Source organism: Lotus japonicus, chromosome 4, assembly GCF_012489685.1.
Source record: "Lotus japonicus ecotype B-129 chromosome 4, LjGifu_v1.2".
In the NCBI taxonomy this organism is placed as follows: domain Eukaryota; kingdom Viridiplantae; phylum Streptophyta; class Magnoliopsida; order Fabales; family Fabaceae; genus Lotus; species Lotus japonicus.
In genome coordinates this window covers 12,323,553-12,333,608 of record NC_080044.1, presented here as the reverse complement: position 1 = coordinate 12,333,608, position 10,056 = coordinate 12,323,553, and positions in this window count along the sequence as shown.

The following is a 10,056-nucleotide window of genomic DNA, read 5'->3' as shown; positions in this document are numbered from 1 at the left end:
CAACTATCAAACCAAAAGGAAGAGCTCTCGTTACCAAACCGCACGCTAAATGCATCCTTAAGGACTTGTTCAATTAAAAATGAAAAATTAAATACTTACGCGTATAAAAACCTTTCTTAGCCAATGTGTGGTTGGTTTAGTTATTAACTTTTTTTTTTGGAAATTAGGTATTACATATTTACATGTCAAATTTCATGTAAATTAGTGTTTCGATTTTGATTATTGTGTATGAAAAAACATCCACTAGTCCCACATTAATGTAAACATTTTCATATTAAACATTTTCACCACTAGCCAACTGTGGTGAATCCACGTTGTTAGAAAAAAAAAAGTGAGTTAACGTAATTATTAAACACTTTTTGTTCACTAAACAAGTGGTTGAGATTCGATTCCAACTTTAATATGAATTGAAAAAACTCTTTAATCAACCTCTATCACTTAGAGTCAGTTTGGTTGCAGTTTTGTTTTTAGTATTTAAAACAATTTTCAGAAACAATTTTTAAAAACAGTTTTCAGAAGGAGAAAACAGATTGAATGACATGTTTTCCAACATTTAGAAAACTAATATCTGAAAACTAAAAACTGAAACTGAAAACATCTTTTAGCTGTTTTCGTTTTTTAGTTTTAAAAACTGAAAATGAGAACTGTTTTTGTTTTGAAAACAGGTCATACCAAACAAGTTTTCAGTTTTTAAACTGAAAACTGTTTTGAAAACAGGAAACAAACAGGCCCTTAGTCCGCTGATAGTTGGGTGGATAATTAGCTTCACGGCTTCCGACAACTACTGTGGAATAGATTATGTTTAAGAAAAAAAAAAAACATTTCTCAACTGAGGGCAGTGGTTTTGGAGGCAATGTATTTTGGGTTGGAGGCCAACTTTAATTTGAAGCAGTGGCGGAGCCATGTTGGGGCAGGGGTGGCTGCACTAATTAACACATGAGACGTGTTGTTCTAGTGGGTCAGATCCTTCCCTAGTTCCCTCTTGTACAGTGTTTGATCCACTCTCCAACCATTTTTTTGCAATATTAAGAAAAGTTTCATTTATTTACACATACTATATTACTATACTTTCATGTACTTATTTTCTCCACTATTTTTTTTATTTTGTTTGAGCCTTAATGGACATTATTACTATAATTAGTGCAAGAATTAAAACAATCATATATAACTTTTTTCTTTACATAAAAATATGAGTGTTGGAAATATAATAGTCCTAGACCATTTTTTTTTACAAGAGAAATGCTAATAGTCTTAGAGCATAAAATTAATATATAAATTTTTCTCAAATAACTAATAATCAAGAGTAAAAAAAATAATTTATTTTTTCCAATAGAAACACTTTTGAGAATGATAAATAAAAAAAAAGCTAATGTAAAAAATAACCCGAGATTAAAAACACTGGAAAAAATGAAAAAGAAATTTTTTGACATTATTAATATAACTTATAATACATTTTCAATGAGTATATAAATTAATTAAATTTTTTGTGTATGTTGGTGTTTATTGCTAATTACAAAGTTTAATTTATTTTTAAATTTTATTTTGACCCTTCATAATATTTTTTCTGGTTCCATCACTGATTTGAAGCCTGGCCATGTCTCTATCCGTATCTGCCAGTGGAGTGGGTTTTGTATGCTCACTATTGTGGATTTGCTTTAAATTAATCCGAAAGTTGGTAGTTCACTTTGTCGTCACAGGACTAGCAAAAACACTGTTCATTATTAAACCGGAAAACATCGCTTTCCTCATTGATTGTGGGCTGTGGCATGGGGTGTGCTATGTTAGAGGCATAAATTATGTTCGAAAAATGAAATAAAATAATAGATATATCAAATAAGCATGAAGGTGACACAGTATATATGAAAGCATATGATTGTGACTCAAAGGCTGAGAGTCCCGGTGAGAGTGAGAGGGAGGGGGCTAGATAAATATTGTCGACATAAGGTCAAAAGGGAAAAGTATAGTGCTTTACCAAAATTATATGAACCATAAGTAAAAAAAATAGTGAATATATATAACTAGGTTTTATAGATGTTATTTTTTTCTTTATTAACATGGCGTCAAAGGATCTGCAATAAGAGGCCTCTGTTATTTGTAGGAGGGGAGAAATTCTGCTGACTACCAGTGCCTTTTCTCCCCTGTTTTTTCCTTCACTTTGGCTTACTATTAGCCTTCTCATGTTTCTGTTCAATTTCCCGTGCTAGCTCTTGTAAACTATTATTATAGCACTTCTTGTGCTACTTTTATATATCTAATTGGCTTACCCAAAAAAAAACATGAATGGTCAGGTGCTACCCAGTCGAAAGCCGCCCAAGTAACGAAATAGTAACTCTAAGTAGCCCATGCCCGGAAGGAATTCATAAGATCTAAATATCGTAATAGTGTCAGGGTGAGCTATATATTAAGACACATTTAGCCCTCATGTTTCAGGCACAATGTCTTGTAACACGAGTATAAGTCACGTGCGTTCCAATGATGGCGAGCCCAAGTAACTAAGCAGCTACTCTAAGGCACCTCTTACCCGCGAGGAATTTGCAAACCCATATGTCGTAATAATAACAGGGCGTGCATTAAGACACACTTAGCCCTTATACTTCAGACACTATGTTTTGTGGACTCGTCAGGTTCCCAATGAAGGCATAACCCAAGTAACAAAGCAGCGGCTCCTACTTGTGAGGAAGTCACATATCCAAAATGTCGAAAAAACCCCTCTGCTAGGGTTTGCCTTTCCTATCCTTCAGCGGCGGCGCCGCCTCCCCTCCTACACGGAGGTGGCGCCTCCCACTCCTGTTTACCGACGATGCTTTCTTCTTCACGTGGTCGTTTTCTCCTTCTCCTGTTTTTGTATTCTGCTCTGTTCTCTCTTCTTTTTCTCCTGTTCCATGCTCTGTTTTCGCATTCAACCTACTTCGGTTTGGGTGGCCGTCGCGCCGCCTCTTCCTGGCGCGGCGGCAACCCTCGTTTCCTCCCTCTGTTTTGTCCTTTAGCTTTCTCCCCGTGTGCTAATAAATCGGATCTTTACCTGAGTTAGCTGAACTAGAGGCTACCGCTCTCTCTACCTCGACAGTTGCGTCCTCGTTTCGCCCTCCTTGCCGCATCTGATGTTCGCTTACTTCCGCTTGGTGCCGCCTATGCTCGTTCTTGTCGAGCAATGGCCTGGTATCTCTCTTGCTCAAGAGATCTCTTTCAAAGGTTCGTGTTTTGGAGGAGTTGGATCAAACACTACTCTTGTGGATCCACCGTTTTTACAGTGTTAGGGTGCGCCGCCCTCCGCCTTTGGTGGTGGGTTTTTTGCCGCCGCGGGGTGGTGTTCTGTGTACGAGTTTTGATGGCGATGGCTGTTGCTTTTTGCTGTGGTGCGGAATTCGGTGGGGGTTCGTTCTGGTGGCTTCTTCTTTAGTGACGCCAACGCCGACGTCCGGTCCTCTAGATCTACATCATCATCTTCCATAGAGGCGAAGCCATCTTCTACAAGAACAAGGCTCTCCTTTGGCGACCCTAACCCATCGACGGTTGCTTCTCTCCCTTGTGCGCAGACCTGTGCTCCTCAGCTACTTCCATTCTTTTTCCTCTTTCGCCAGATTTTTGTTCAAATCTGTGCTTGCGGTTGTCTCCGCAGTTGGTGAGGAGGTTGGGATTGCGTTGGGGTGTGCACGTTGGGGCTGGTGGAGGGAAGTACTTGTCGCTCTGTTCCGGTTGGTTTTGTCTGGCGGAGGCTCCTCGCCTTGCCTTTCTGCCGTTGGGTTTGCTTAGATCTCTGCGTGTCTGTTGAGGCCAGATCTGCCTGAAGAGTCTTGTTCTTTGCCTGCCTAGATCTGTGCGTGCCTGTTGAGGCCAGATCAGCTCTGATTCATGGATTCGGGTTCCCTGGCAGCGTCGCTGGTCTCTACCCTTACTGGTGCCTTTCCTAGTCAGATCCTTTGTTTGTGAGTGTGGAGGGTTCGTGGTTGATGATGACATTTTGGGCGTTGTTGGTGTTTTTTGGTTATTGGTGCTCGGTATCTTGGTTCGACCGTAGGTTTTGCTGTCACTTTGCTGCTTTGTATTTGATTGATGTACTGTGATTATTTGGGTCCCAATGTCGAGTTGAGCTCTATTTTTGTTGGGTTTGTGTGACGTTTGCCACACCTAGGTCCCCGATAGATGCTCTTCTCATAGATTTTAGGTGTTTATTCGCCGGGTAGAAGTCTTAGGACTTTCATTGTAGCATTGTGGACTATACACACGAGGTGTGTTATCTGTACTATCATCTTTATATTATATATATATATATATATATATATATATATTATGTTTTCTAAAAAAAAATAATGATATGGTGAACCATTAAGACACACTTATCCTTCATTCTTCAGACACGATATCTTGTAGACTTGTGGACTGATCAAGTGCTTTCGAGTTAAAGGCTCACCTGATTAGTGTCTCAATTGGGCAGTTTTCAAATGAGCAATTACCTTCACATACGGTGAAGATTTAAAGGCCAAGGACGCTTAATCAAGGTCGACCCAACACTAAATGAGGCCTAAAACAAACTTTAAAGTGAGACATTTTTACCTAATTTTTTTTATTAAACCTCTATACGTAAAAATGATTTTTTATTTTAAAATTGATTTTTCGAGCTTTTTGAGATGCAAAACCATTTATTAAATTATCATAATCAATTTGATTTAACATGTCTTTTTGAATCAATAGTAAAGCTAATCCATTAAATCTTTGCATGAAAGGGAGTTGCAGTACCAGGGATTGAATTTCACATACTATTGTTGCTTGAAAAATTGCAGAGTTATTCTCTTTTTTATATTTTTATTTATTAGTTATTAACAATTAATGAGGGAACTGGAGAAACCAAATGTGGGATTGGGATGGACTTTGTTGTTGTCGTTGTCGTCTATTCATTTTTCATGGAGTTTTGTTCAATTAATCAGGGAACTGGGGAGACCAAATGTTTGCCAAATTAGTCAAACGTGGGATGAAGTATTTTTTTCTTTTCTTTTCATGGAGACTATTGGGGTTGATTTTTTAAAGTGAAGCTGATTTTTATTTGAGGTTTTCTTTACAAAAGGATTATTGAACTTATCACATGAATGAGACGCATTATTTGCGTAGTAAAAAAAAAATTGAGGTCTAAAGCCCTTACTTGAGCCACATGGGCTTGGACTAGCGCTGCTGCCAAATAAAATACAGCCGCTAGGTTTTACAGATATTATATATTGATTTATATTTAGTGACAAAAATTCCTAAAATAGAACTTAGATATATATAAATTGTAATAAGTTTCAAGAAAACAAATTGTAATAGATAATAATTTTTTTTTTTTGAAAAGATAGATAATAATATTCAAAAGGACTGAACTAGGGGTTTAGTTATTTCAGATTTTTTATTTATAAAAAAAGCTATAATCTCCCCAAATATTTAAAATTAGCCACTCAACCTATCTAGGTGGCCTTAATTATTCCGTTTTCCCCTAAAGTTTTGAGATCCTTTCCTTAGTTTGAGGAACTTACTTTGCAATTATTCTTAACTGATCAGTAGATGAGCGCTATGTAAGCATCAGGATGGATATAACTCAAAGATCGAAGAGCTTTAGAAATTAAAACTAGCTAATGCAACCAGTAATTATGGAAATGATCATTAGCTTAACTCTTGTACTTTAACAATGTAAACCCCTTGCAATAGATTCTCGTAATTTTCTACATCATATTGAGTATAATAATTACGGACAACCAACCGTTTTTTGGCTTGATTGGTTCAATATTGGTGCGCAACTGAAAGCCAAATTTAGGACATCCAAAATTTAAGATTGCATATCTAAAAATTATAGTAGTACAGGCTTAAACAAAGTGCCAATAAAAAAACAACTGCAAAAAAATTAGTAAGAAGACATTTAATGAAATGCATAAAGTGCCCGTTCTTAACTCAAAAATCTCAAACATTCAATGTTGTCACAAGTTGTTTGTCTCAGCTACATAAAAATAAAAATAAAACAACCGACAAAAGGCATATAATGTTTAATTCAACACTGTCAAAATTAAATCCAAAAGACAATCTTTCCCACAATCATCATTATCAGAGAGTGACATATCCTTGAACTTCTGAGTCATCCAAATCAATGTTTTGTATCTCTTCTTCTTCCTCTTCAGCTTCAACCACCTGTTTTCCTTTTCCTGATGAAGATGCACCTTTCTTCTTCCTAGATGAAGCACCTACAACACTATAGGTCTTTTCTTTTGATAGTTGTTCAATGACAAATTTATTTCCAAACATGCCACCACCGTTTTTGTAAATTGGCAACTCTTGAAGTATCTTCTATGAAGCACGGACTCAGACACGGACACCGACACAGGCGGAAACGCCGACACGGCTAAACTCCAAAAAATAAGATACGGGGACACAACGTGTGTATATATATATATAGGAAAAAGGAGTCAAAGTACAAAAAGCAAGAGGTTATAACCTCTGCAACATAAAACGGTTACAGGAAAGATACAAATGCAGAAATAAAAAGAAAACATAAGCAACAATAGCAGATAGATGACATGAATGTGAAGAGCCAACTTGTGATTGAGCCCAAGTCTAGAGCATGCACGATTACATAGAAAAAACATGACAGTGCAACTATGAAATCAGCAGTCCAGCAAGATAAATTCAGAACTCAGAGTATATATATATATATATATATATATATAAACATGATAATATGTTCACAAGATCTTATTTGATAAGGTTTTTTTTATTTTTAATTAGATAAGTTAATTTTATTTTTAATTTATCTTTTTCTTTAAGTCAGAAAATAATAAAATAACAGTACAAGTGTCCCCTATATGTGTCCAGCCACAAAGGTGTGTCGGCTCAATAAACAAGCCGTGTCCAAGCCGTGTCCGAGCGAAAAAATAATAATTTTTTATTAAGACACGTGTAACGCCCCGATTTCTCGAGTGTCACACAGTAACCAATTAATCCAATTTTCGTAAAGAATTTTCGTCGATTCAATTATTAATCTTTGATTAATGACAAAGGTCCATTAATTGCGAAACTCTTGAAAGATTAACCTTTACAAATCTCGCGGAAGTAAACATCATCCCAAAATTTTTGAATTAAATAAAATAAGTATGAAATATACATCTAAAACCAAAGTAAATTACATCAACTTTATTTATCCAAATGAAAGCAAAATAATTGTTCAATACTTCCCGAACTCGGTACTCGCAACCCAAAGAGAAAATGGGTGTCTCTCAACCCAAACCTATTCCTTGGCCTCTTCCTCTTTATCTTCTTCCTCTTCATCAGGAGTGTAGTCGTCACCCGGTAGTGGCTCGTCACGGAGTATCAGCTCCCAAGAATGGGTCGTCGCCGTTATCTTCACGACCATCTACCCCCCACAGATAACAAATAAAGAAGTAGCGCAAGGGTCAGGTCGCAAACAAGATAATCATAAACATATCATAAAGCACAATAATCATTCGCTTATGAAATTAAGTTTTATGACAATTAGTCAGTTAGACTAGCGCATCCTCACATCACACAACCCACCAAAACTCATTGGCCAATCACATACATCCGCAGATGTATAAATCACGTGAAGCCGCAATGCTTCACCAAAAATCTCACGGTGTCCGCAGTCAACCAAATCACGTGAAGCCGCAATGCTTCACAAAAGTCTCATGGTGACCGCAGTCAACCAATTCACGAGGATCCACTGATCCACAAATCTCTCTCACGTGCAAGCTACCGTTTGTCTCTAACGGCACCATCGTTCTCATGGTACATAGTCTCACCTAGACCTATGTTCCATTATTTCTCGTTTACTTGCAAGCGATTAATTCACATTTCTCTTTGTTTTAGGCTCTAAAGTCAATCCTAGAGTCTTAACAAACTTTCACGTCGAATAAAACAACATAACGACAATAGATATTCACAACACCAATGGGAATTACAGCTAGATGAGCGACCCATGATTCCTCAGTCAGGCAATATTCATATAACATAGATATTCATAATCATATTCACATGTTTTTCAAACACATAAACCATGTCAAATTAACCAAGCAAAGCATCAAACAGTACCATTGAGCTAGATGTTCAGAATTCAAAAGGACAACCAACTAAATAGTAGATGGATACAAGTTTTTCTGAATTTAAAGGTCACTGTCGTTTTGTAAAAAAAACAGCAGAAACCACAGTCACTAAATATTTTCTACATAACTCATTTCACAACCAAATTTTACGTTTTACACATATCTGGAAAGAAAATTTAAAATCCTACAACTTTCTAGTTCACCACTTTTTCGTTTGAAAATCAGAGCTAGGTGATATTGGACCACGACGATTTCTGTCTAGTGCAGGAAAAACAGCAGGTACATCAGTTACTAAAAACGTTCTCCAGGACTCATTACGAAACCAAAAATTATGTTCTTTATACGTCTGGAAATCTGATTAAAAATACTACAATTTCTTAGTTCACTAAATTTTCATTTGAACTCTACAACTGGGTGATATTGGACCTCGAAGTTCGCTGTCCAGCACAGAAATCTGACAGCGTTCCTTTGGCCTCAAATTTCTTTACGAATGATCAAGTCTAGGGTTCCTATTTTGATTCAACCTGATTAAAAATCTAAGCCAAGAATCCTTAACAAACATGTTTTTCAAGCATAAAGGTGCAGCAACAAACACTTACACATATCACATACACAAACATGCAATATGTCAACTTTCTCATGGATTTCATGGTAAAAACCCTAAGCAACTGCCATTTTCCTAGACCAGCCCTTACCTTGCTAGTTTGGTGATGAAAAACAAAAGTTTTGAGATGAAAAGATGATCAAGAGCTGCTGTCTAGATCCTCTCCTTGCTCTCTCCCAACCGATCTCTCTCTTTCTCTCCTCCTTGATCGCACGCTCTTCTTCCTCTCTCTCGATCTCGCGCTCCTTCTCTTTCTTTCTCACTTTTTCTCTTTTTCTCTTTTCTGTGTGTTACGTGAATAGCATGGGGTTTCTACTTCTGATTGCAAAATGGGAAAAATAAGGATTTCCCCTATTCCCTTTAGTGTAGCCGACGGCACACACACAACCTTGGGCTAGGGTTTTTTTTTCTTTTTAATGATCCAAGCCCAACCCAACTAATTACCCTCCTAATACTGATTAAGAGAATAAAAATAAATCAAGGCAAAACCCCTTTCCCTGAATTTAAAAATAAATTCGGAATTAAGAAAAATCCTTCTAGCAAAATCGCGAGTACAGTACAGTCTGACCTTCGGTCACTAAAACATGAATATCTCGGGCTACAAAGGTTGGAATGACCTGAAACCAACGAGAGAATTTAGCTAACTCAGAGAGATACAACTATCATGAAGGAAGCTTCTCCAGATAAGGTTGTTAAGACCTCTCAAAAATTCACACAAGGTCACAGACAGATTAGCAATAAAATCAAACTTCACTAGAAACTTCACTTTTATTCAATAAATCGCTTAAGTAATACTTAAGTAAGGTTAGGGTCTTACAACACACCCCATATGTGTCCGACACGTGTCCGCGACGTGTCGGTGGCGTGTCCGTGTCGTCCGCGTGTCCGACACGCGGACACGCCTCTGTTTTGAAGTGTTTGTGCTTCCTAGAGTACTCTTGCTCCTAACCTCATCACTAGGCGCCAACTTATCTATACACCTGCAGACTCCATTCATCACCTCATAATCAAACTCCATATCGGTACCCTTATAGTAGAACTCTGGTTTAGAAAGTGACCAATTGCATGTAAAGGGCAATGAAGTTGGCAAGTCCACAAATTATCAAACATGCAGTTTCTAAATATCGTTATATTTGCTTTTATATATCGTTGTCAGAGAATTTCTTGATATCTTCTTAGGAATTCTCCATTGCCTCATAAATATAACCCATAATAATAGGCTTTTTTTTCTCACTATCAGCTAGGCCCAGAACATGTAAAAGTGGACCCATTACCTTGAGTATATAAGAGATAAAGGAAGAGGGAAACAAACAAAAACATAAAAATAGTGAGCTAAAACAAACCCAGAAAAATTAAAGAAGGAAACTTCAAAAGAAC